The sequence below is a fragment of the Abramis brama genome (assembly GCF_963993115.1).
Source record: "Abramis brama genome assembly, chromosome: 1".
Lineage (NCBI taxonomy): Eukaryota > Metazoa > Chordata > Actinopteri > Cypriniformes > Leuciscidae > Abramis > Abramis brama.
Window position 1 is genome coordinate 7,226,751 of NC_139963.1, and position 26,847 is coordinate 7,253,597.

The 26,847-nt window shown below is 39.3% G+C and overlaps 1 protein-coding gene across 4 annotated transcripts in view; it reads right to left on the reverse strand.

The window, feature by feature from the left end:
• Nucleotides 1-26,847, reverse strand: part of LOC311079578 (uncharacterized protein) — a 447,200-nt gene that overhangs the window by 372,778 nt on the left and 47,575 nt on the right. The gene's annotated exons all lie outside the window — the stretch shown is intronic.

Here is a 26,847-nt window from a genome sequence, read left to right on the forward strand (position 1 = left end):
TATATCAAGGAGTGGACATGGCTAATGAGCAGATAAGTGTCCCTCTGCTGCCACCTACTGACTTTAGTGGTCATTTACTGTCCTTTTTGTTTTAAGTGTTTGTTTTTCCTGCAGGTGAAAACAAGATGCATTAAGCCTTTTACTTTATTTATCAGGGCTGTCAATTGTTTTGCCTGAGTTGGGTGATATATTTGTATGCTCTTAACATAGTAGCAAAAAAATTTGCAGTATGACTAGGTTACATTTAATAGAGTGCTAGGCTTTATAAAAACTGTAGTGTAGCTCTATTAAATAGTATATTTATGTTAAACTATTTTAAATTGAATGATTAATGACCTGTTCAGAATAAGTATAGCAGTAACCAGCAATCAGAAGTATGATAATTAATTTTAGTTTAAAATCCAATACGTTTTAAAGTGGTTTCAGATGGTTAATTAATATCCTACTAAATGCAGCATCTATGAATGAAATAAAGCTAGCGCAAGTTCTGCCAGGGAGACTCAATCATTTACGTCACTAATTGCCTCTTCAACTACCCATTCATTTTCTTGCTGTAGCATAAAAGGGCAGCACTTACTCTTATCTGAGTCCGCAGATGCTGTTGCTCCAGCCACCACCTTCCTCCCCACCACCACTAAGACGGATCTTCTCCTCCATCCCCCCCCATCACGACCACCCAGGTGTCCACCATCACCATCCCCAACATCACTAATGGGCTCTCCTCTCCAACCTGAAGTCTTCAAGACGCCCTCCCTTCCATCCACCCCACCACCACCAGATGGCCCCCTTCATCGCCTCGGGGGGTGAGCGGCGCCCCTGCCTTCATCTTCAGTCAGCAGTCGCTGATTCAATACCCCTGGAATTCGAGTCATGAACGGGGCCTCCGCCAAAGAATTTGATTGCTTGCTGAGTTCATTAATAAAATGTCTATGCTACAGCATTAATTCTCCCGAGTCTTTCTGGCAGAACTTGAGGCATGCAGACTGGCTGCTGCAGGGCTTTAACAAATCTTAAACAAACAAATATATGACCCACTTTTTCTGAATTTTACTAGCCCATTTTATTTGTCTCTCATCGTATACATGACAATATACTTTTATCTATCATTGGGATACAAAATGCATACTTAACAGACATTCATCATTATATAAATAAATAAATCCAATGTAGCCCTAAGTAAACTGCCAAAATAAGATTATCTATAATGTCTATAACAGTAGCCTAAATGTAGCCTATGAGAAAATAAGGAAAATAAGGCGGGCAGACGTGCAGATGGGCAGACGTACAGACGTGCAGACGTTAAGACGTGCAGACGGGCAGACGTTCAGACGTGCAGACGGGCAGACGTTCAGACGTGCAGACGGGCAGACGTTAAGACGGGCAGACGGGCAGACGTTCAGACGTGCAGACGTACAGACGTGCAGACGTACAGACGTTAAGACGTGCAGACGGGCAGACGTTAAGACGGGCAGACGTAATCCACACGTTAAATTCTAACGTGACGCCGCCGTCACGTCTGTAAAGATCAACAGCTACACGTTATTGACGTGTCTACGTGACGTGATATTTGCGTGTACGTCTCCATATAAAACAAATGGAGACGTACACGCACGTATACACGTGTGTTATCTGTCGTGCTTGTCAGTCTCGTCGCCGAACGGAACATTTCGAGCGCCATACATTTCGAGCGCCATATTAGAGCACTGACACACACACACACACACACACACAAACCTGGACAGTTTAGAGCACTGACACACACACACACACACAAACCTGGACAGTTTAGAGCACGGATCTAAGTAATGACTGGATCGCTCATGACGTTGTAAACTGCCAGCACGCAGTGAAGCACACAAGTGTAAAATGATGTAGAAACACTTCAGAGCAGCATTAAATCACAAGTGTCCAATTGCGTCACCATTTGACAGCTTCAAACCGAGCTTATACTCACGCAATACTCACGTATCCTTGCTCGATGAAGAACGAGACAACACCATGAGCCCAACGAGCGGTTGAGATTTAAAAGGCTGATTTTCGCGCTTCAGGGCAGTGACGAGTACATATGTAGTCCAGTGGTTGTCAAGACACCGTTGGCACAACCTTAAGCAATGGCCCTGAACGGTGGTTTAATGTCAACATTGTGACAACGCTGTAACAACCTTCACCACACAACGTATTTATAGCAACCTTTTGGCCATGTTGTTAAAACGTTGTTAGAAGGTCGGGTACGTTGTGCCAACGTTCTGTGTTTGCTGGGTCGTTACTTACATTAACTCATACAATTTGTATTATGCATTTCCTGAACATGTACTTGCTAACTAATCAAACACTTTATTTGAACAAACTACTAATCTATAAAACACAATCGGTCTTCCGACCTTTAACTATCGTGTTAATTGATGTTGATATTCGCGAGGGAGAGAGATACAGCGCTCGTGTCTGAAGATGGTGAGAGTGCGCGCGCGGCCGAGTCTCTCTCTCTCTCTCTCTCCATACTGACTTTATTTGTAGTTCATACTGTTTGGACTGCAGTTCTGACACACCCACCAAACAAGAGAAAACGTATCTCAAACCCCGTTGCACACCGTTTCCAGGAAACATGACGTTCAACCCGGAAAACGTAGCAAAACGTTGCGCACCATTTTGAACTTGAACGTGCCCCTGATCTAAATAATTCGTTGTTACGGCGACTTATTTGTTCCCTCGTTTTAATAAATCGTGGACTCGTTGAACTAACAATTCCCTCCCTCACTTTGATTTAACGAATTACAACGTGGCCACAATATAGTAAAACCAGAGCCCGTCTTCCTATTAGACATTCTCTGGTAAAACGAGGGAACAAATTAGTGTGACCGAGCGTTCAAACAGGGTTCGCCTAACACTTAGAAATAAGAAAACAATAAACGATAGCAGTGTGAACTCTTCACTCTTCTTCACTTTATTATCCAACACCTCAGATCACCAACCCTAAAAAACCCGCGACACTCCAGTACCCAGTGCGCATGACACATGCCTATCTACGGCAAGCCCCGAAGGGAAAAATACATTGCATACACGCATATACAACGAGCGCCAGTACATCCAGAATTAGTGCATCATAACAGAATTCAACAAAGTCTGTTACATACGTCCCCCCCTCACAAAATAAACGTCCCCGTTTATGTTTCAGAATAATAACATCAACCGTCATAAACAACAAACAGCTGTGAACACAATGAAACACAAAACAGAGTACATAGCACATCACTGTTACTGCAACAAGCCTATTAACAGAACACACTTTTTCTCTGTTACTACAGGCTCTACAATAGAACAAATTCAAACTTGCACTCTCCCATACATATAGGTACACAGTTACTTTAATACAAAACAAAATCCTTCAAATGGCCCGGAGGCCTATGAACTCTCCCAGTCCTACTCATGTTTTGCTCAGACCCCTTAACTGAACATGGTGAGTCAGACAAAGCACTCAGATCTTTCTGGGAAGAAACACACTCCTCTCCACCAGAAACTCCTGATTCTATGGAAAGAGACTCAGGCTGTGAGTCCGAAACATTGGACAATGTCTGGTTCTGTGACACAAGAGAAACAGGCAATGTGTAAGGCCGCACCCTATTGTAATGCACGACCTGCGACCTCTCACTAGAGTCAAAAGGATCTACAATCCGGTAAGTCAGTCCCTGTTCCCCACATGAATCCATGACTTGCACTATTCTATACGGCCCCTTCCAATGGGGTGCCAGTTTCATGCGGCTCTCCACCGGATTGTGGAGCCACACCATGGCACCTACATCATAGGGCTGGTGACGCAATCCAACATCATGGTACAGTTTTTGGCGGTCGTGAGCTGCCTCACTGTGCATCCGTGCACTGCTAAATGCAGAGTTCAGTTCTGTCAGCAATTTGGAAACAAACTCAGCATGTGATGCTGACATCTGAGGAACAAGAGCACGGGTGGGTAACAGTACATCAGCAGGGACCCGTGCTTCCCGACCATGGGTCAAGAAGTAAGGTGTGAAACGAGTGCTGGAGTGAGTCGTTGTGTTGTAAGCAAAAGCCACATGTTTCACATAATTGTCCCATTCCCCACCATAGGTCAAAAGAGTCTTAGCCAGTTGATCAATCAGGGTCCGATTAAATCGTTCAACCATACCGTCCGACTGCGGACGGTAGGGAGTGGTGCGTGTCTTTTTAATGCTCAGCAGATTGCAGAGATTCTGAACCACCTCCGCCTCAAACTGACGACCCTGGTCCGAATGCAAAATCTCTGGAACGCCATGAATCAGAACATAGTCCTCAAACAGACAACGTGCTACTGTCTGTGCTGACTGATTAAGCAAAGCATACAGGTTGACAAATTTGGTGAAATAGTCCTCAACAACCAGCACATACCGGTTTCCTTTTGAAGTTACAGGCAGCTCTAAGATGTCCATAGCCACTCTTTCAAATGGCCGTACAGACTGGGACCCCCCCATTGGTGCACAGAGGGCTGGAACCGGACCGCGCCGTGTCTGACACGCCTTGCACTGCTCACACCATGCTTTGATGTCCCTGTACATAGAAGGCCAGTAACAAAATTGTCTCGCCCGTTCCCACACACGCTCCGAAGAGAAATGGGCAGAAGCTGGGGCCCCATGCAGCTGCAAAAGAACATCCGATACTAGAGCAGAGGGTACAACCATTTGGACTACAGGGGCACTTGTGAGGGGACAGAAAACTGAGCGGCATAACAGTCCATCAATTATAGAAAGACGGTTGAATTCAGTCCAAAGCTTCCGTAAGCACTGAGAAGCTTCTTGAAGTTTTCTCCTGGATGGTCTTTGGGATTGCATCACCCAGCTCAACACAGTCTTAATATCAGGGTCAGCATGCTGCATTGCCCTAATGTCTGATAAGCTGTGTGACAAAACATTCATGGACGACATGCAGTCTGAATTGTCATGTGAGTTGACAGCAGTCGCATCTCCTGCCGAATCAGTGACTTCAGAGGAACATGGAATGTCATCTGTTTGATTAGAACTCACGACATTCACTTCCAGTACCAGGTGTCTCAGGGCGGCGAGAAAGCGCGTCCGCATTCTTATGGTTTTTCCCATCTTTGTGTACAATGACCCAATTCAATGGATCAAGCTCCAGAATCCACCTCCCTCTTCTTCCTGTTGGATCATCATCAATGGACATACGCCGAAGTGCCAAGAGTGGTCGATGGTCAGTGATAATGGTAAAGGAGGCAAGTCCAATGTAATGCTTGAATTCCCTTACTGCCCACACAATAGCCCACAGCTCACGATCAAAGGTGGACCAACGCCTTTGTGTGGAATTCAATGCCCGGCTGGCGTATGCGACCACGTGCTCAAGTCCATCTCTGTCCTGGGCAAGAACTGCACCGACGGCCAGGTTGGATGCATCAGTGTAGATTTTAAAAGGCACACTGAAGTCAGGCAATACCACTACAGGATCAGATGACAGCACACTTTTCAAAAGGTTAAATGATTTGTCGCACTCAGCGTTCCACACAAAGGGCACATTTTTCCCGACGAGATGGTTTAGTGGAGCAGCAAGTTTAGAAAAATCCTTGACAAATCGTCTGTAATAGGAACACAGGCCCACAAAGGCTCTCACCTCAGAAGGAGAACGGGGAATTGGCCAGTTCAAAACTTTCTCTGTGTTCTTTGGATCAGGTTGAAGACCGGTTCGAGAAACGACATGGCCAAGAAAGACCACGTGATCTCTGGCAAGGTGACATTTGACTGGATTTAGTCTCAAACCAGCAGACTGGATTCTTGAAAACACCTCTCTCATGCTAGACAGGTGTTCTTCAAATGTTTTGTTATAAATCAAAATGTCATCGAGATATACCATGCAGATGTGCCACGGGAGCCCTCTGAGGACAAGCTCCATTAAGCGCTGAAATGTGGCGGGGGCGTTGGATAGGCCCATCGGCATGGACCGCCACTGATAGAGGCCCCGTCCCGTTGTAAAGGCCGTCTTTTCTCGGTCCTCCTCAGCAACTTCCACCTGCCAGTAACCGTTCGAAAAATCTAGCGTGCTGAACCACACTGCACCTGATAACGCATCCAATGTGTCATCAACACGGGGTAGAGGATGAGAGTCTTTAATAGTCACACTGTTTAATCGCCTGTAGTCTACACAAAAACGCCATGTGCCACACTTCTTTTTCACCAAAACGACTGGTGACGCCCAGGGACTACAGCTCTCCTCAATGACTCCATCCTCTAACAGGCCAGCCACTTGTTTCTCTATCTCAGCACGTTTTTCAGGGGAAGCACGATATGCACGCTGTTTGATAGGAGTCTGCACACCAGTTCTGATGTGATGTTTTACCAGTGTACATCTACTGGAATTCTGTTTGGAGGAGCTGAAGATGTCATTGTATTCCAACAGCAATGCTGAAAGCGCAGCTCTCTCAGATTCAGAAATAGGCGACTCATCCAACGACACAGGAGGCGTGACCCTGGAAAAGGTCGCTGCAGCTACGTCAACTGGAGCATGAAACAACTGAACATCTGAGTCATCAACTGTGTAAAACTCACCCAGGTGCATACCTTGTTTCAATGAAATGTCCTGTCCAGTAGGATTCAAAACCCGAGCTTTTGTCAGTCCGTTGTGAACCATGGCAACTGTGTGAGCAACCACGAGACCGGAAGACTCCGCCACATTGGGTTCCAGATAGCCAACAAAGTCACTCGCCAAATGGGCTGCGTTGGGTGTACACACTTTAACTGCCACCACTGACTCACTGAGGGGTGGCAAGTTCATAGCGGTGGCCAGTGACACGTTGCAGCACAGTGGAACAAAATCTTTGCTGGTAAGGAGAGGAACTGAGATGTCCCACAGTTGTAGCTTAGCACGGCTGAGGTCCAGTAAAGCATGGTTCTTCAACAAAAAGTCCCAGCCCAGCAACATAGTCTGTGTGGTTTCTCTTAGCACATGAAATACATGCTGCCACGACTCAGTTCCCAGCTGAAATGTTACTGTGATGGTGCCGAGTGTATCTAGCATTTGTCCATTCACAGCACGGGCTGACACATAGTCCTTTTTCAATGGCCGATTGCGAAGTGTTGGAATTGACATACGGAAATCGGCACTCATGAGAGATACACTGGAACCAGAGTCCACTAAGATCTGAACCTCCACACCTTCAATTATTCCTCTCACATACGACACCAGCTCCTGGCCAGCATCCACAATCACATTGATGTTTTCTGAAATTGAGTCACCATCCTCAACATTGTCCATTACAGGGCCCACTGGCCGCATAGCTGGTGTTTGGGCCGCAACATCAGCTAAAGTCCGTTTCCCGGCCCATTGCGGCGCTCCACTCCGCCAGGAGACATGAAACGCACTCCCCGCTTTCTCGAGTCATCCTCAGTGCTGTTCCATCTGCGAGGACCAGGGCTAGGGCTGCGTCTTGCAGGAGACTGAGCAGAGTATGAGTCTTTATAACCACGAACATCCATACCTGATGTACGCTCATCAAAGTGTTGGAATGATTTCCTCTCAGGTGAACGGCCCCTCCGCGCACTGTCAAAGACACGTGACTGGCATCCACGGCCCCCGCAGACACACTGACACATTCCACTAGGCTGAGAGCGGCCTCCATTCCACTCATCCATTGCTCTAGGACTCACACTGGACTTCAGTCTTTGGTTTTCATCACCCAAGCGCCTCAGTTCCATTCTCATATCTCTCATTTCTTCTGTTAATCTATCCACTGCTCTATATAGTCCTCCATTATCAGTCACAGAGTGGACAGCAGCCACTGCACCACCATCATTACCATAGGCAGCATTAACAGGCATGTAATCAGTCTTTATTGAGTCTCTGGCATTTTCGCACCGACCTGCAATTATCACGGCCTCCTCCAAATCTGTTGCTCCCTGTTCATGGCATTTAGCTCTGAGCACAGGATCCAAACCAGCCAAGAAACGACGAAACTTTTCTTCTCTTTGGGCCTTGTCGCCATATTCAGGAAAAGCCTCGTCCACTAACCTGCTTATCTCCGCCGCATACACCTCCAAACTTTCCCGTGGAGCACGAGGGCGGGCTGATAAACTGGCTCTGAAGCGATCCATAAACTGCCTCTGCCCGAAAGCCTCCTTTAGTCTTTCCTTTACAGCTGTATAGTCAGCCTGAACAGTTTTAGGAAGGCTGTCCCACAGAAGAAATGCCGCGTTGCTTAAACGTGTCGGCAGAATCCTCACCAGCTCATAATTAACCGACGCAGGACCATCTCCCTCTGTGAGCGCCCTGACGGCGACCTCGAACTGCCGCGCCCAGCACAGAAAGCTCTGTTTCTCGTCACCAGAGAACGGCGGCGGTAGCTCGATTTTCACGTGCCTGTTGATCTTGTCGCGGTCCCGTCTCGAATAGAAATCCTCATCGTCTTTACACCACATGATGGCCGCGTCGACGTTGAACCCGCGCGCGCTAACTCTTTTCACTGTAAACTAACTAGTTAAACACCCGCCGTAACACTGGATCACATAAACGCAAATAAATCAAAACAACACCGCTGCCACCAATGTGACCGAGCGTTCAAACAGGGTTCGCCTAACACTTAGAAATAAGAAAACAATAAACGATAGCAGTGTGAACTCTTCACTCTTCTTCACTTTATTATCCAACACCTCAGATCACCAACCCTAAAAAACCCGCGACACTCCAGTACCCAGTGCGCATGACACATGCCTATCTACGGCAAGCCCCGAAGGGAAAAATACATTGCATACACGCATATACAACGAGCGCCAGTACATCCAGAATTAGTGCATCATAACAGAATTCAACAAAGTCTGTTACATTAGTATAACGTGCTGAGGTATTATTAATTCGTGGCCACGAAACACTATTCAGACAAATTCACAAAAATATAGGTCTTTAGCATTTACTACTTAATAGTATTGTAGCAGGGCTTTGAGTTCATTGACGAGCAACCGGCGGCATGTTGAGGCCAGCGAATACGCATAGTGCTGCGCTGAGAACATTTCCGATTGAGTGAAAGGAGCAAGGGTTTCACCTCTATATTGCGGGACGAGATGCGCGTCTGTTGATGTAACGCACTGCTGTCTTGCCTGGGCTTATTTTGGTCGTCTTTTTGTTGGAGCGAACTTGAACTTGCATAACAGCGAGCCGGTGTTACGGATCAACTGGGGATCATGTTAACTGGGGGAACGCACGTGCACGCAGATAGTTTTACCTGGATTTCCAGACGGCTACAGATTCGTCGCAGCCATTTTTCACGGATCCATGATTAAAAACGTATGTTTCACCAGTTGTATACACACTGGTATGCATAATAAAGCGATTTGTTTTTGAAGTGTATATTCCTGCGTATTTGACGCAATTTCAAAGAAGTTTAACATACTTTAGTGTCAAGCTCAGAAACCACGCCTATGTTAACGGGGCATTCGGTTTCATTGGATGAACAGACTTGTCCGCGCACTTCAGAAGACGTGTAAGAATCTTCTTCTCAACATTAGTGTATCATATTTTCTGTAGTGTGTTGTCATGAGTTCTAATCACAAATAACAACAGATGTAGATTAAATTAAAGTAGCTAGACTACCTAAAAGAAACATAAATTGCAAAGTCATTTACATTTTTTTCCAGTTGCATTTATTGATCTGCATATAGCCTAATTTTATAATGGATTATTATTTTTTTATATAAAAACACTTATCAGCTTATTTTACTCTGCTGATTATATTAAGATCTCTTTTCTTAACCAGCTCTGACGCCTCCGTATCCTTTTCCCTGGACATAAAGCAGCTGCTTATAGGGTCATGAAGTTAATTATCTCATGAACTTGTAACATTTTCAACAAATTTATAAAATACAAAAAAATAAAAAAAATAATAAAAACTAATTTTGACTCTTCTTCTTTCGGAACAATTCTATATAGCAAATATAGTAATATTGAATTGTACATTGTGTCGAGTTTTTTCCTGTAGCTCAAACAGTAGAACGTTGGTGCTTGCAACGTCAAGTCCATGGGTTCGATTCCCAGGGAAAGCAAGAACTGATAAGAATGTAAATGTGTACCTTGAAATGCAATGTAAGTTGCTTTGGATAAAAGCGTCTGCCACATGTGTACATGTACATTATGCTCAGTAGGAGCATGAACTTGAATGTTGTGTATCTAATGTCTTGTATTGGACATGTAGAGAACACTTTGTCTTTAGTGATTAAAGTCATGTGAAAAACACTGAGAGGCAACCACAAATTGTATTACTGAAATAAGCAAAACATATGATATAGTGATAATGAATTATTACAAATATATACTGATATTCTCTATGGCTAATATTCTCATAGGCCTACATCACTAACCTCTTAATCATTTGTCACCTCACACGATTAGCATGACCCTAGCTCTCTAAAACAATAGGAAATGCTTTGTTTACTTTTTTGCTGACCTCTTTAACAAAAGAAATATGACACAATCTTTTTATGTAATATACATTTAAATTATGCCAGTTCTCTTCATTTGACTGGTACCATGAATCTCATTAACATATTCTCTTTACTTGTTATTCATCACATCATGTGCTTTCATTATTGTCGTCTGCTAACCGTTAGGAACAGATTAAAAGGTCTATAAATTAAGTGTCGTTGTTAGGCCATATACTGCCACAGCAAATGGACGCAATTAAAGTTAGACAAATCAAAAACTTTGCAGGATAACCAACATCCCGATCGCTGCTCAAGAAAGGAGCGTGATTATATAAAGAAGGAGATGTGAACATTTCACAATGAAGGGTGATGGTGTGTTAAATTGTTCTTAAAAAGATAATACAACTGTGACATTTATTTACTAATATAACATGATTATATTAGATGGAGAGCAGCATAGGTATGAAGGCCAAACTGGCCAATGGGTAAGAAAAATGTATACATATACACTGCAAAACAAGTAACTGTTCTTCATTAACATGTGACTTATTCTATAGTTTGATCTTCCTTAGATTGAATGTTCAGGATGTTGAAGGTGGGACTGTGTGGTCAGATCTCCCACTGTTGGCAAATACGTCTGCCTCTTTTTTTCTTCCTTTTGTTATTGTTGCTTTCATACCTGTTAGCTAATAAATATGTTTGTTGAACATTCCTCTGAATAAATGCTGTGGGTAATTCACTGGATCCATAAGCTATGGCTTCTCAATTTTCAACACTCTTTAGGAACATTTATGGAGTGTAGCCTACTGTATGCTTTATGCTTTAACTCATTCCTCAGTAACATTAAAATAAATAATAAATACATGCTTGACATCCCTTTTACCACAGCAGTATTGCTGCTCAATTTAAATTAAGCCACAAATTGGCATCATAACAATAATCTGCGAATACACACGCACTGCAAAGACACAATGTCAATAGCATAATTTATTTAATCTACTTACAGTTGTTGTCAGATATTCTATTTCATTGAAACGAATGTAACAAAATAATGTGGCCGTGGTCTGTGTCGTGAAATTAAAACACATTAAAACTTCCCTTAAATGCGTCTGAAACATTCAGCGGAGCAGCGACAGAGTAAACAACAGTGTCCTAATATGATACAAACATTTACCAATAACGTGGAAAGCTTTTAAATCTGCTCAGTGAAAGATTCGCTGTGACGAATCTGTCACCGGCGTTCAACATCTGCTGGAAATCCAGGTAAAACTATCTGCGTGCACGCGCGCGTCCCCAGTTAACATGATCCCCAGTTGATCCGTAACACCGGGACGATTGCTCGCCGCAGTGTGAGAACTAAAGTGGAAGCGTGGCTGTTTTCTCGCTGGCTTGCTCTGCTCTTGGAGTGTGCGGCCGACCGTGGCATGTTTGTTTCATTTTGATTTGTCTCTTGGTTTGCTCCGAATTGTAGTTGAGATTTTTCTTTATTTTGTCTAGTGCTCATTTTTGCGTATTTTGTATGTAATACAATTTATTTTTCTTTTGTTTAAGTTTATTTTGAGTTCCAAAACGAGAGTGAAATTGGTTTTGAAATTGAATTGTTTTTTTTGTGTATTCTTATTATTTTTTATGTTTGTGAACTGACTGTTTCTTTCTTTTTGGGGCTGGCTTTTACCAGTTAGTTAATGTTTATTGTTTGTCTTTTCTTTTCCCTCGTAAACAGCGTGACGAAGAAAGTGTATAGAGGAGGGGTTTAGCCGCTGTTTAACGGGGTTCACATTGAGTGTTGTGCTTATTGAGTGACCTGACTTCACCAGAGTGGGTGTGTGTGGATATTAAGTGTGTTGTGTGAATTGAGGGTCACAGCAGGCCATCTCCCTCCTAATTAAGCTTTCTCGTGTATTTGTTTTTTTTGTATTTATTATTTCTTTATTTTGAAGTTTTGTAAAGTGGTGTTTGTTTTCCTTTTCTTTTTGACATGTGAATATTGAGCCCTTGATGTTAATGTATTGATGGTTTTAAATTGTGTATTTTAATAAAGCTGCTTCATCTTTAGTACTCCCTGGCCTATGTCTCTCTGCTCACCCATTTCTTTTGGTTACGAACCTGTGCGCCCCCTGTCTTGGGGCTGAGTTCCCGGTATATACCGGGTGGCGTAGTCGACCGTTATATAATTGTTGTTTCATACAGTCCCCTCAAGTACCTGACGCCACTGGCCACAGTATCAAACTGTTTTTCTTACCTGTGAAGACAGCTCTTCAGTGAAGGCCAGCTAGTGTTCTCGTACAGTTTTTTATTCCTTTTGCAAAGAAATTGCCGTTTTTTAATAAGCAGGAAAAATTTCCGACTTTAAACAAATACCCATTTAAATACTTAGGATGTTTGCATTGTAAAAATGTACAGGGAGACTTTAGATTTAAAAACGGTGTCTCGTTAGGCAATGTTTTCTCAGTCAAATCATCAAATTTCCTATTGATTCAATAGAAGGCGTGAACTCACTAGAGAATACCAATATGGCGGCGCGGTGGCTTCACTGTTTATGAGTCATGAGCGATTCAGTCACTCTATATAGAGCAGTGGTTTAGAGCAGCGTTTCTCAAACTTTTTCTGGCATTCTCCACTTTGGAGGTAAGAAAGGGTTAATACAATGTATTTTATTAACATCACATTTTAAAAACAAAATCAAATAACAGCATTACAAACTTTCAAATAGAGAAAATAAAAGTGCAATTATATTATCACTTTGCATGAAATAAGACTTTGTTCAAAAGTAAATAATAATAAAGCAATTGTGTTTTGCCTATGATAACATCGAATTAAAATAAAATAAGTTGTGCTAGTTGTGCGTTGCTTCATTTTGTCACTTTGCAAACTGCATGCAAAAAGAACAAACAAAATTGACACAAAAAAAAAGAAATGTCTTATTCGCTATTTTATCAAAGGCGACCGTTATTTAGAGCGTATCACTTTATTGTTTCCATGGTGACACGTCATTGCTAGTCACGTGACACACCGCAACCACAATAGAGCATCACAGTCCCGCCCACAGCCCGAGAGAGCTTAGGTGTCGGAAGTAAATTTCCCATTCATTTCTCCCATTGACCTTTTGGGAAAATCCGTATCTAAAGAGTTTTAGAGCATGTCTGAGGATAACCAGCTACGGCTGAACTCATAAGCATACAACATATCATTTCGAGTGAAAAAACGAAGAGAAAATCCAAAAAAAGTCAAAGGTACAAGACTGTGTATATATTTTCATTTCCGAGCGAAGGAACTACTCATCCCATAAACCACCGCGCCTCACTGAAGTCGACTGAAGCCACAACCGCGAAAGAGCCTTTTGAGCGACTTCCAAATCTGACGACGGCCACGCAAACTTTTTCCTCCAGTGAATTTTATATAGTGAATGTGCAGTTAATAGCAGTTCTTTCAGTAGTAATCGTGTAAATAATAGTGTTTTATATAGGTATTGTGTATTGGATTTTATATTTATCATCGTGTATTTTATATTGTGTGCGTGTGTGAAAGCGGTTAACGATAACGTTAGCAACAAGACATTAATCTGTGTTTAATGAGATGGTTTAGCATGTGTGTTCAGTGTGTAGTTTGTGTGTTTATTTCAAAGCCCTTTATGACACAGGACACTCTGCTGACAGGACAGGTTGAGGTCCATGCTCATTTTATTCATGAAGTTATAGTTCATCCTTAATTTTAATAACATTTAATGTATTTTCTTAAAGATTGTATCAGTGATTTCAGACCCCAAAAAAAAATATCACATTCATCTAATCTTTCCTAACGATCCGCTAGCTGCCCGCCCCAAAAGCATGCCGTCAAAAAAACGCGTCTCTGTAGGCAGCCTAGGCTCTGAGATCTGCACACAAAAACAACTGGTTTCACCAACCACTCAAAACCAAAACAAATAGTGTTCCAACCAATCACCGACAGGGGGAGGGGTGTTGTGAGGTTTTGAGCCAGCTTCTTCTTCAGCTCCGACTCGCACAAAACCTCACAACACCCCCCCCCTGTCGGTGATTGGTTGGAACACTATTTGTTTTGGTTTTGAGTGGTTGGTGAAACCAGTTGTTTTTGTGTGCAGATCTCAGAGCCTAGGCTGCCTACAGAGACGCGTTTTTTTGACGGCATGCTTATGGGGCGGGCAGCTAGCGGATCGTTAGGAAAGATTAGATGAATGTGATAATTTTTTTTTAAGGTTAGTAAGTATAGAATCCAGAACCATCCGTTTCTCTAATAGCACTTACTGTGAGGGCTCTCAACTCACAACAACAATCTATATCTACTTTACTTATACAGACCCTCCTTCTCAGGGTCACTAAACGCACTAGCACTTTGTCTGATCAGTTGTATTACCATTTATTAGCAGTAATTTAAGTATCTGTTCTCCGTTTAGATTTCATGTTTTTATTGTATATGTTATGTTGCATTGTCTTGTGTGAGCCAATTCATCAAAATGAATTCCAGGCGATGTGGGTCGTTCTGGCAAAATAAAGACTTGACATTGACCTTGACCTTCTCCACAGTTCTCTGCACTGTAGCACAAAGAATCTCAAGAGATCTCTCGCATATTGCCAGTGTTTCCTTGCTAGACTTGGTTGGACCAGAATGCACATTGCTGTGGAGAAACAGTTGTCGTACTGCTCTTGTTTAAGAAAAAAAAAAAAAAAAAAAAAAAAAAAACATTTTTAATAATACAAGTATATCATTGTTTTGTTTACTTCTCATCTATACATTAATGCTGTGTTTTGGGAGATCTGAAGTAATTTTGTAGCCTACCTATTTACTGCAAAACTCCTCAGCTACACCATTAGCATGCATATGAAATATTACATTTTTAAGAAAAAAAAAGAAAAAAAACATTCATTAGTAATGGTCAAAATTCAATACGAGTTGTTTCTGGATATTTATCTATTTGTTAGATGCATAATTCTGCCATCTGGTCAGAATTTGTTTAGCAGATAATATAGTTTTAGCCAGAAAGTGTAATTGCCCCATAGAGATCCATTCATTTTTCTGGATGTGACTTACTGCTCTTCTAACAGCTTTTGTTATGAATATATATTTAATCATTTTAAAATACATTAAATCAGTATTTTTGTCGAAGTGTAGATTTTTTTGTTTGAGGTCTTTTGAAGTGTCTTCTTATTGCAATAATGTATAAAATTATTAACTTTAGAATAAGAAACAAATTTTAAGTAAATAAAACCAACAACAACAAAAAAACAGCAATATGCGGATAGGAACATGTGTGAAGAGTGAAGTGAAGAGAGAGTGTGTGTGTGTGTGTGTGTGTGTGTGTGTGTGTGTGTGTGTTCATTCCACATTGCATTAGTGCTCTAGTACCAGGCCTTCATTCGCGTCTGAATCTCTGTGGATTTTAAGAGATTTCAGCCCTGTTGCTCAGAGGTCTTTAATAAGAGGAAGGTCTGTTTTAAGTCTCTGTTGTGTGATCAAACAACCTCTGGTGTTATCTTTGTGCTTTTCCTTGTGTGAATCACAATGTCTCGTACTTTGTTCTCTTCTGTGTATGAACCTGGAACTATTCATCTTCACACTCCGGCTCTAAAATGCCGATCTCCTCTCATCTCCTCTGCAGATTTCCCCCTTAATGGTCCTGCTTTAAAACTATTTACCTAGTTATTTTTTATGTTTTTTACAGGGTTTCTGCAGGTATCTTCAATTTAAATGTAATGCTTTTTAACGGCTCTTTTTTTTTTTCTTTTTTTTTTTCATACACGACCCATGACTAACCACGGATATTGTGTGTGTGTGTGTGTGTGTGTGTGTGTGTGTGTGTGTGTGTGTGTGTGTGTGTGTGTATATATATATATATATATATATATATATATATATATATATATATATATATATATATATTATAGTGCTGTCAATCGATTAAAAAAATAACTTGATTAATCATACATTTTTTCCGCAATTAAAAACACCTAAATTTGTATAGGTTTATATTAATTTAAATATTTTATAATGTAATAATTTCACAGTTAATCTACAAATAAATGTAGAGACAACATAAAGGCCAGTCTCACTGATACTAATACAGCTATTGATACCTGGATAAAAATTATTTCTCCCCCCTAATTTTAAACATTAATTATAGCCATCCAACATTACAGTGTAATTGAAAGCTATACATTTTTTAACATTGGGCTTAAAAAAAAAAAAAAAAAGACAACTTTTAATTTAAGTGAACTTAAACAATCCTCACATAAACCCATAATAAATGTAATATTTACCTTTGCCCTTCCTGTCTAACAGGTAGGACGCATACAGAAATTGAATAAAGTTATCAAACAGTCTGCATGGCATAAATTATAGATTAAATATAGACTAATGCTTATTAAAGCTAAAAGAGTTCTTTAGTCAATAACAGTGAGTAATTTTCTCTGTTCCCTTTGTTCTGTGATTAACTTTACTGACAGACTTTTTACTGACTTTATAAAGGGGGGGGGGTGTAATGGCTACGGCCACACAGGGTAACATCACCTCAGTTCTAAACATTTGATTACCGTTTTATTATTTCATCTCTTTAGTTTGTTGCACTGATTATTATTTACAGTCATCTAAACTATGATATCTAAATAACAAACACAATACAGTTTGTTGATTTGGTTTATTTTGCTTTACCTTTACATTGATTTACAGGGAGTGCACTAATCACATGTTTCTTTGTGTTGAGTTACCTGGACCTGTTGGGGGCGGTCCCTTCCTGGTTGGGCGAAAGGAGTGGCTAAGGGCTGAGGAGACCTATATCCGGGAGCCAGCTCATTAAGCCATACCATGTCTCACCATGTGCCAGGGGGGATTTTGTCCTTAGTTAGCTCTTGAGTTCTCAAGTGTTAGTTTGTTTACCCCTTCTATGTTATTTGGTTTTGTCAAGCCGTTATATAAGCTTCCTTCTGTGTCTTTGTGGCAGGTCAGTTTTTTGTTCAGTTAACCTTGTGTTACGAGTCTATGTATTTGAGCCTATATTCAGTTACTTTTTTGTTGACCTCTTTTTAAGGCCTAGTTATTAAATTTGGTCCTTATGTAATTTTTCAATATTTTGGGTAATAAAGGGTCTCCTGTGTCCTCTTGCCTCACTGCCTTGGTCCCTGACAATTGAACACGGATCTAGCATGCGCCTCATTCTCTCACAACTCTTTGCGTTTAAAAAAGACTTTATTTCACTAATTTAAGAATGCTCTTTATGTTATAAGGATTCTCGACAAAACAGACATTTTGGCATAATCGGTTCAAGCGTGAAAGAGAACCGTTTTCTGGTGCGCAGTATACTGGCGCGCGTCTTTCTCTCTGTGTGCGCGCGTTTAAAAGCATTTACATGAATAAGAGCGGGATCATATAATGTAACGCTAGACAAAGGATGACACAAATTAACGAATGCTGCGTTTTGCGTTAAATATTTTAACGCCTTAACCTGGACAAAAATTAATAGCATGCGTTAACGCGTTAATGTTGACAGCCCTTATATATATATATATATATATATATATATAGCAATATAACAATTTTATTTTATATAGGCCTATATATAAAATTGTTTTTTTAAGCCACTACACAGACAGTAATCAACATTTATACCACTCAAGTCAGTCAAAAGAGACAGTTCTGTGACAAAACATTGCATGACAACAAATCATCTGCACAAAAAACACAAAGTGAGCTTCAACAGCGGATGTCAAGCTGATGAGGGAAAGTTACTACACACAGTTAACTACTGTCTGCTTTTTTCCATCGACTTGTGGCTGTCAGACTGCATATGAGATTTTACGGCGTTGATTCCCATTGTAGCTACCCAACTTAAATACCTTTTTACAAACGCTGCAAAATCCTTCTTTATTTTGACCACCAACGGGCTGCAACCATGTCCTAAATTGTTTGTCTTCCTTGCACTTTCCCATTTTTCTGGTCTAGTTTTATTCCTGTTGTTCCTGCTGTTCAAAATGCCTGCGTCATCTCCGCATCACGGCAACTTTGCTCCGGTCGGAGGCAATCACCAAACTGGTTCCGCGTGTTTTTATCACACTAATGTAGGCTACATATTTTGCGACAGCAAATAAAAAATATTAATTATGAAGGCTATATTCAAATAAATTCATAATATAAAATTGTCTTCAAAACGATTTTAATGCCTGTAGGATTACAATTAAATGCTTTTTAATGCCATTTAAGGCCCTAATTATCGCAAAATCCATTTAATGACTTTTAATGCTTTTTAATGCCCCGCGGAAACCCTGTTTTAACAAATTTAATCCCACCGGTCACAATAGTGACCGTAAAAAATTGTTTCATTTCTAAGGCTATAAAAATGTTACTAAATGATCTATCAATGCATTTCCAGCAGATATTGAAATAATAAAGGGTCTCAATGAAATATGTGCAGTGTTGCATGTTTACTGTAAATTGTCACATGACCAGAGCTGTTTACTTCCTGTTTGCGCCAAGAGAAGAGGATGGCAGCAAGAAAGCTCCCAAAGAATATGTTAGTAAAGTATGTTAACATAAAGATAGGACATAGATTTTTGGTATACATCATGTTTAAGGTGTCTAGTATTGATATATGCATTTGCAATTACTCAACTTTTTTTAATGTGGTCATAGAACTCACGAACATGTCACCGGCAACAATTGTGACCGGTGGGATAACCCATTGTATCTACATGCTAATACACATAGGCTAACTGTTCTACCTTACTTTCTGCTGCTACCTAACTTTCGACCTAATTTTACACACAGACACACACACAGAAACACGCACGCACGCACGCAAGCACACACACACACACGCACGCACACACAAACACACTGCACAGGTCAAATAGACCTATATTCAGTCTGTCCAATGGTTGATACAACACACACAAACACACACACACACACACACACACACACACACACACACACACACACACAAACACACACACAAACACACTGCACAGGTCAAATAGACCTATTCAGTCTGTCCAATGGTTGATACAACACACACAAACACACACACACACAGAAAAACATATTTGTTTTGTGGCTACTTAAACATATGAGAGTAGTTTTTTTCCCCGTTTCTAAAAAAAAAAAAACCCCAAATCTGTGACCCTGGTCTTTATTCGGAATATGTTCTATAAAAATAAAAAGCATTTGATTTATCATTTGCGATGTCCGTTTGAGCATTTGATTTGCCATTTTCGATGTTGGTTTGAGCATTTGATTTATAATTTGAGCATTTGATTATTTAATTATGACAGGTTTATAGCCTACTAGGTTAATAATGAAAATTAAAAATCAAATACAAGTGCATTTTGATTTTTTTTTTTTTTTTTTTAAACAGTTCATGCTTTCCCGAATGAGAAAATAAAATTGCATTTGAGCATTTGATTTATCATTTGAGCAGGCCACATCCACACATTTCCCTCGTTCTAAAAATAAATTTCGTAAACATAGCGTCGTCTCTTCGTCTCAAGAAATATCTACGTACCCACGAAACCACTGAAAACGATGTAGTCTGCATGCCAGACCATTATGTGGTGCTGTAATTCTGCCACAGAGATAGGCCTACACTAAAAACAGAGAAGACAACCTTGTAAGGCTGTGCAATTAATTGAATTTCGATTTTGGCTCCCAACGATCACCAAAATAGTACAATTGAGTAAAAACGATTATTTTGCCATGTTCTGTTTTGAAAGAACGCTTTTGTCTTGTGTTCTGAATGACGCGCGCACGCGCACATCCGCCCCTCCCGATGCCATAAACTCTCTCAGCTTGAATGTTTAAACTGATAAGACTTAAAAAGAAGTGAAAATGATCAGCTTTAGTTACGATGCAATGCTGGCCTGATTGTAAGTAACAATTCCGTCATGTCCCGACTCCTAAACGCGAGAGTGTAGTTTCGACGCTTGCCTTGTCCAACCCATTTTGAGAGACGGAGAGAGAGAAGACGCGGCGCCGCTGAACACTCGCGCGGTTTGTGAAATTGCGTCTTGGAGAAAGTTTTAAAATTATTGATTTGACTTTATAATCTGTGTGGATTCATTTAGGCTACTCATACAATCTACATGCTTAAGTGAATCAGTGTTTGTGGGGGAATTTCCCGCATTATAAGTGGTAGACCTGCGGGAATTATTAAAATACTCATTGAAGTATTATCTGTTATATTATTTATTTTAATAGTTCAAAAAGTATAATCAATGTTCAAATTTCAATTTTTTTAAGAATTGTTGAAAGGTGTCTTTAACAATTTACAATAAGGTTCATTAATTAGCATTAGTTAACTACCTTAGTTAACATTAACTAATAATGAACAATACTTCTACAGCATTTATTAATCTTAGTTAATATTAATTTCACCATTTACTAATACGTTATTAAAATGAAAGGTTGTATTTGTTAACATTAGTTAATGCACTGTGAACTAACATGAACAAACAATGAACAGCTGTATTTTTATTAACCAACATAAAAAAATATTAATAAATACTGTAACAAATGGGAATTATGGGAACTAACAAATGTTAGTTAATACATGAACTAATGTTAATTAATTAACCTTATTGTAAAGTGTTACCGTGTCTTTTTAATAAATGCAACACGTTCCCAAAGTCATGTGAAATAACCGTGTTACATAATCGTGATTTCAATACTGACCAAAATAATCGTTATTATGATTTTTTCCATAATTGAGCAGCCCTACAACCTTGCGCGCTGTATACAATAATATTAGGCTCAGTAGCTTCTTCTTTTCTTTTTTCTTTTCACCAAGAACTTTATTGAACAATATGAACAATAGGCCTGGTACAAAATAGGGATGAGTGATGATATTCGATTAGTTAGTGGATGCATAAAGCTTGCCACAAAGAACCGGCAAAAGTAATAACTATGAATGTGTCAAATAGCCTATAGCAAGGAGACATTTTAATTGTTTATTAATAAACTAGTGTTTTCTGTGTCAGTCTCGGCTGCAAAGATGTTGACGATGCTGACTCGCCATCTTTGCAGTAGTGAACGTGCCTATAGAGAGAAATGCACATTTCATATGGAATCGGATTACATTAGAGAGTTGTCTGTTTCTTTTCGTTTTGAATTGTTTTGTTTAAAAGTAAACATTTCAAGCTTTCTGTGGATATATTTCTGAGTTCCGGTTCATTTACGAGATGAGCTCCAGTTCACGAGCAATGCAATCACGCCGGCGCCTCCATGTCCTGATTATACTGTCTGATATATTTCTTATATTTCTATATTCTTATTTATTAAATCCAGGCAATTGGTTAATGAAACATTGATTAAAAATAAGATACAATGTATACAAAATGAAATTCACTTTAAAGAAAGGCTTTATACAAAACAAAATGAAGTGAAAATGATGTCTCCCGATATATTGCGCATCTCATACTGTTCAACATACGTTCAACGTAATCAACATCGGTCAAAGGTTTTAGAACGGTAAGATTTTTTTATGTTTTTAAAAGAAGTCTCTTCTGCTCACCAAGGTTGCATTTATTTGATAAAAAACAATAAAAAAAACAGTAATATTGTGAAATATTATGACAATTTAAAATGACTGTTTTCTATTTTAATATATTTTAAAATGTAATTTATTCCTCAGATGAAAGCTGAATTTTCAACATCATTACTCCAGTCTTCAGTGTCACATGATCCTTCAGAAATCAGTATAACATGCTGATTTTATGCTCAAAAAACATTCATCATTATTTTCAATGTTGAAAACAGTTGTGTACAATTTTTTTTTTTAAATTCTTTGATGAATAGAAAGTTCAAAAGAACAGCATTTATTTGAAATATAATATTTTCTAACATTATAAATGTCTTTACTGTAACTTTTGATCAGTTTAACTCATCCTTGATGAATAAAAGTATTGATTTATTTTATTTCTTTCCCCCAAAAATAAAATGAAAATTCTTACTGACCCCAAACTTTTGAACGTTAGTGTTTAATGTTACAAAAGCTTTCCATTTCAGATAAATGCTGTTCTTTTGAACTTTCTATTCATCATAGCATCATGAAATAAAAATGTAAAAAAAAATTCTGAAGGATCATGTGACACAGAACTGGAGTAATGATGCCAAAAATTCAGCTTTGATCACAGGAATAAACTACACTTTACTATATATTCACATAGAAAACAGCTGTTTTAAATTGTAATAACATTTCACAATATGACTGTTTTTGTTTGTATTTTCAATCAAATAAATGCAGCCTTGGTGAGCAGAAGAGACTTCTTTTAAAAACATTAAAAATCCGACTTTTGACCGGTAGTGTAGATTAAATTAAAAAATAACATTATTTAAACATAAATACGAAACTAAATACGTTTTCTTTAATGGCTACAACACGTAGGCCTACAGTACAGAGCAATTTAATGTCGGAGTGGAATTTGAGCAAACGCGTTTTACCAGTGAGCATGAGGGGTAGGGCTGCGTTTTTCCAATAATAATCAAATAAATGTCTTAATCAGACAACAGACAAGCATCATAGCATAAGAAAGAAAATATAAAGAAACAAAGAAGTAAAATAAAGAAATAAAAATAAAAATCCATTCAAGTAAATAATAACAAAATAGATAAAGAGGCTCAGTAGGTTCTGCAGCACGAACACAAGTATGTAGTCCGCAGTTGTTGCTGTTACGTGACTTAGCGGTGTCTGACTAGGGTCGACCCGTGGGGTGATGACATCATCGTTTCACAACATATATGGATTGGCTATACACACGAAAAACGCATGGGTGTCATTTTCAGATTACTCCACTCTGGGACCCGGTTTAAAAGAATAGCGGTTTCAGTCTCCCGAAACGCCAGATCCGTCTGGACGAAACGCCGATACGATACAAAATGTTTACGTATACAGCTAAACGTGTCTCCGTGTGGACAGGGTCTGAGTGAGTAACCTACAGTGGGCAATTGATGTTGAAAAGACATCAAATTGACATCAAAACCAATCCATGACATTGATTTGATGTAAACTGAATGTCAAACATATCGACCAAACCAACTTCAGTGTGGGTATTAACTTTCTCTTTTCACCTAATTACCACTGCCATTGCCTTTCAAACTGACCTTAAAATGATATGCAGTATCATTCATGAGTAAAAAAGCTTGTTGGTTTAATTAATTACAGCGAAGTTAAGTTAAGATATTCGTGTTTAGACGGAGCTCGGATGTACAATATATCGGATTTGTATCTGTAAAAATGTGTAAATCCACATTTGGGAGTGGCTCAGATCGGACGCGAAAAAATCATATCTTGTGTGGATTTTTGTGTTTATACATGTGCAACAAATTCCGATCTGTGTCAGCTGTGAGTAAAAGATCGCATTTTGAGCCAGTGTAAACGATATTGAGAATGACAGATTTTTGATGATGCAAAAGATGTGCGTGCTCACGCTATGAGAGATGAATATGAAAGGCTGAGCTGCAGCATCTCAGTAAAATAATAATGCGGTTTTAAGTATTATCCTTGATGAATAAAAGTATTGATTTCTTACATTTTAAATCCATCTTTTTGGCGGTTAGTGCAGTTTACAGCACAACAGCTCCGTCTCATCTCTGTTTCTGCTAGATATGCTGTAAAGAGTGCTGCTTTCTGACCCCTAGTTGTGCGCGCATCTCTGCGATGACGTTGCACAGAAACCCATCTATGAGAACATTCATAAGCCACATGTTCACACAAAACATGAAAGCACACAGCCAGTGTAAAACACAAGCTTTTACACAGCACAAGACAAAACACGACATGAAAGCACGCGGCCTATGTAAACACGAACCGTGTGCTACACAGAACACAACAACACACACAGAGCGTACGGTCCGAGCGAACTCGAAAACACACAACAAGACAAAAGCGCACGAGAACGAGCGAAAGCACATCCTGTGCGCTCACAACAGAATACAAACACGCGGAGCATGAATGCCTGAATCCCGACACAGAACCAAAGCCAAATTAGACCAAAGTGCCGGGATCCAAACATGGATGATGATAAAGAGTGTTCATTTTAATCAGTGCAGGGCTCCAGACTAACTTTTCCACTGGTTGCACTGGTGCTACTAACTCTCTCAGTTGGTCGCACCAACACATGATTTGGTCGCAATCTTTTATTTTTTGTTGCTACCACATATAATTAGTCAGTGCATGCCGATGAATAGTTGTCTTAATCTGCATAACCTAGTTTTGCACTGATGTAAAAAAGACTGAAAGTGACACGAAACCTCATGTTGGAAATTTTTTTAATATTTTAACTACCAAAAGAAAACCATTAAAAAAATCCTAATTTATGCGTTTTATCATCAGTGTGCCATGCGCGTGTACATGACTAATAACAGGGACTTTAAGCAGCAGCTGCTGATACAACGGGAACGGCGTCCTGTTGCGCACGCGCTAATTTCTACCGTTTTACAACTACATCGCTGCAGACGCACACAAGTATTCACACTGGAAGCATTTATACAGTGTCAGAGCAGCGGCTCCAAAGCTATATATAATTGAGCATTTTTACTATACAGTATTTGTATAACAGTAAAATAAATGCGCTCTCTCGTTTGATTTGGGTAGTGCTAAAGCCTATATAGGCTACATGTCTGTGTATTACATAATAATTAAAAGAAGGAGTATACCATCATATTTTTTGGCTAATTTACTTTAGTTTTTTATAATACACCATACACTGTTAGATCTTACCAGGCTTTTTTACAGTAAAATACTGGCAACATTACTGTTAGTTGTACAGTTCTTAACAAAACTAAATTAAATTAAAACTCGAGTTAACTAATATTTCACTTGCAGAAACCGACTGCCTTTAACTGATTAACTGTCATTTAAATGTATTAACTAAAAATTTTAATGCACAAATAATGTGAGCAAAGTATTACTGTGAACTTAATTAATTTGAGACCACTAAAAAAGATTGTACAAAAAAAGATTGAACACCTGCTGTTAACAAGCAGAATCACTGAAGGAAAGAGAAACACTCAAACAGAAAATAGAGAAACACAAGAACTAAAACTGACTTCAAACCATTACACATGATTACACTTATTATTACCCAGTATTTCTTTATTTCTGTCATACATCTACAGAAGTTGTTATTGAGATGTTTAATTGAAAATGTTTGGTTTGATACCATAATAGAGATCAGTGTTTGCTTTAGTTGGGATGCTGACCCTTGACTTTTTAACATCAGTTTTTCACTTGCTGCTTAAACTCTGTTTTTGCAAGTCACACATGTGCACACACACATGGTTTGTGAATGCAGTTTGTTATATTGATTATGATGACAAACTAATCATATAGCCTGTTCATTTACTAATCTCATTCAGTTTAATCCTGTATCAAGTGTTACATTACCAACACTATGAAACTACAGAAATGAGTTACAATGATAATTTTTTTAGCACATTATGCACAACCAAAGAAACAGTTACACTGACTTATAGAAACACAGAGATATCAAAAATCAGCACGTCTCTCAACAATGGTGGCAATAATTTATTTATTTATTTATGCAGCAGTGCATGCTGGGAGTTTTATACTATCCTGGAACCCAGCATGCATTACGACATGAATGTTGATGTCTGTGTGTCTGAGTCATGCAGTAGTTCAAAAAGTTTTAATGCAGGATATGATTTTAATATTCTTCAGAATAACTGATTACAGAAACATTGATGGATTTCATGAGGTAGATTAATAGATATATGACAAATATTAAATAGCCATTAATTCAAAGCTTATACACAGGACGAGATCAGAAAATCATATCCAAAATGTCCAAAATGATCATGGCATCATCACAACAGCCAAAAACACCTGATCAACTTCCTCTTGACTTTGTCTGGCCATAACAAATGTGTTTTATAAACTCACAGTTACAGCAGCCAGAGGGAAACTAATGTTATAAAGTCAAGGGCCAAGAGACCAACTAAAGCAAATACTGATCTACATCATGGTGACTACAAATTTTATTATATTCAATAAAACATAAAAAACTAAATATCTGTTAATTCTCAACTTTTGTACATGTATGAAATAAATAAAGTTAAACTGGTTTGTACACTGGTTTCATACTCAGTGTGGCTGGAAGTCAGCTGTAGTTCTTGTGTTTCTCTTTTTTCTGTTCTTGTCTCTCTGTCCTTCAGTGATTCTGCTAATCAGGTGTTCATCATGTAGGGAATAGTGAATGAGGGTATAGGGTGTGATTTTGAACACAGCCTCAGAGTGTTGATTTTGAGCGCTGTTAATTCACATTATATTCCTGCAGGCTATTTTTGTTTTCTACGGTATATTACTGTTTTAATGTAAAATGGTATGAAATTGTCAGAATTTGGCCTTTTTTTTACAGCAAGGGTTAACGGTGTGCATAACACAAGAATGAACCTCATTGGTTCTTACGGA